Here is a 2820-nt window from a genome sequence, read left to right on the forward strand (position 1 = left end):
AGTGTGCTCTCAGAAGTGATATTTGGCATACTTTTACTAGGACCGCCTCATTGTTAAACCTGCGGATAAACATGCGCCACAACTGAGTTTTCTGCGAGTTCATCCTCAGCTTTGCGCATTTCTGCATGAGATATATATTTCTGAAACCATTGTGCGTACACAGTACATATCCCGAGCACTTGGATCACGTTAGTTTACAGCTTTTGCTAGAAGCCATTTCTCTGAAAATAAAAATAGGTCATTTTGCCCATTTTTAACGGCCCATAATAAGCTGATGATCAAGGAAAACAATGTTAGGTGTAAGGCCTCTTCATTCTCCGGAGAAAACTTTGTTCTGCTCTCACATTGAAGAAACCGGTATCTTGACTATGCCTTTCAGTGCCTTAGAACAAAATTCACATCCAACTTACACCAGTAAAAAAATGTTTCACCTAGAAATATTTCACGGAATGATAATTTGTCTGATATTGAAGGGCCTCCAATTTTTCAAAAGGAAATCTGAAATGGTCGAGGGCTTGGTTGCGGGGGGGGGGGGACAGTTGGCATGCAATAGCCTTCTTACAGAACTGGGGCATACGGAGGGCCAAGTAACATACACTTGACATTACGTTAAGGTGAAATTATTGATTCACACAAGACAAAATGACAAGCATTCCATCCTATAAAAAGTTGCTTCCATTTATTTATACTTTTTGCACACTTATTTACCTTCGGTCAGGTGATCTGTGTCTGTTTTCATTATCTGCTATGTGTAGATGGCAAGATTCAGATTTGTCCTATGGTGAAGAATATTTTGGTGTTTATAGATGTGGGCTTCTGTTTTTCAGGTTGCTGCGAAATTTTACCCGAGCTGGGCCACACACTTGAGCCAGGCCACACACTTGAGCCAGGCCTCTTGGAAAGGATGCCATAATCAGACTCCACGCGTCGATGTCAGAGGGTGCCAGGGATAAGGGCAACCTGTTGTGCCCCACTATTCCATGTTTGGTGACCCTTCTATGTGTTTCACCTATTTCGCAGCTGTACCTCGGCTGCCATCTATCCAAACTGCATCTCCAGCTTTGCCCACTTGTTGAACCATGGGCAAATATTGGCATGGAGTGTTCCCTGGGCTCATATTCTATTTGCTCTTCAAGATCCTTGGCAAATACTCCTGTTATAAGTTACGTGTTTTTAGTACCGACTTTTTAATATTTCCTTTCTCATGGAATTCTTAACATCTCCTGCTATTATATTTGTATGTATGCCCACTTTCTCGTAGTTATTTTGTACTTGTGTATGTAGTTGATAGGTTCTTAACTCTTGTAATGCGTAAGGCTAAAACGCTGACTTACATTATGTTTTGTTCATTTATTAATCTGCAGCGCTGTAAAACGTTCAAGAATTTTAACTCAACTAGTGCCCCATAGCAGGATAAATTCAAGATCAAAATTGAGCACCTATTTCAAGCACCCGTTATTTTTTAAAAAGGAAAGAACGTAGGAGCGTGGAAAAAAACAGTATTATAGTAGGAAAACCTAGCTGCCCATCATAAGTGTCTTAATAATGCGACTTCCTTTCAGTGCAATGATACCAGTGGCACTGGTGGACAATGTTTGAGACATGAAACCCATGATACCCTTGGCATTTGTCAATGTGGCAAATAGGCTTGCCACACTTACGAATGCCAATGGTACTGTAGGTTTCATGCACACATTGGTTGTGTTACACCTTATGAGAATTGCATGTCTCGAACATGAAGGTTTACAGCAGTGCTTTGAATGACCACTATATTTCCTAATTTTCAGTATTTATGAAGGCAAGAGTAATGGTACAGATCATGTAAAAATTATTTTACAGGCTATATGCCTATAGATACACACTCCTGATGACACAGCACCGACATGTGGTGGCGGGATGTATGTCTTTATTCCAGATTTAAATATTGCCTTCCAAGCCTGGGTTAGTCTACTACATTGAGAGCCCATGCACTAGAGGGAAGTGAATTAAACTAAGAATGATAAATATCAAAAAATCTTGTTCGTGGCACTAATTTGACAATCAGCAAGGTTCTTTCTGCATTCATTTCAAAATTTGTGATATATTTTATATGACTGGTTTCATTAATGTGAGAACAAATATTTGTTTATTGTCAACACAGTTGACGTCGCCCATTTGCACACCATTCCTTTAAAGGCTAAAAATTCTATGTAATAATGGGGTGTTTAAGGTTTTGCGCACTCAGTGTTAAGGGACGCAAATGGTGGCATACAACAGAATGCACGAAAGAACAAAAATATGCAAGTAGGACATGGGGCTTTGGGGCAGATGCTTTGGTGTGCTATTTCTAGAACTCCCTGCGGTCTGCCTGAATGCATTGTCTAACGCTTTTGTAGAATACATTGGTAGCCACTTATACAGGCGAAATGCTTCTCGAAACAACTTTTTAAAATTATTTCAGTGAGAGATTTGGAAAAAAATCTTGCTGCATATGCAGATTTTAATTATGTCAGTGGTTTTTGTGTAGCTGCTATATTTTTTTAGTTATGTCCTACACAGTGGCAAAGTATCTGCGGGCACTTTAATGTATATAACATTTTCTCAAGAATGATCGTGCTCTATCTTATTCAGCTCGTAGACCGCAAAGTGCCGATATCTACCCAAACAGCATGTAAAATTACTGAAAATATACAAAAAATAGGACACTTTCAATAATTTTGAAAGATATTGCAATTTCAAGTAGATATTAGCATTCTACATACCTTGAAGAGTATGTAAGCCCAATCTCGTTAGTATCGGACAATTGTAAGTGCACAGTTATTTGCATGTGATTGTGAAAAA

This window comes from Dermacentor silvarum, chromosome 8 (genome assembly GCF_013339745.2).
Source record: "Dermacentor silvarum isolate Dsil-2018 chromosome 8, BIME_Dsil_1.4, whole genome shotgun sequence".
Taxonomy (NCBI): domain Eukaryota; kingdom Metazoa; phylum Arthropoda; class Arachnida; order Ixodida; family Ixodidae; genus Dermacentor; species Dermacentor silvarum.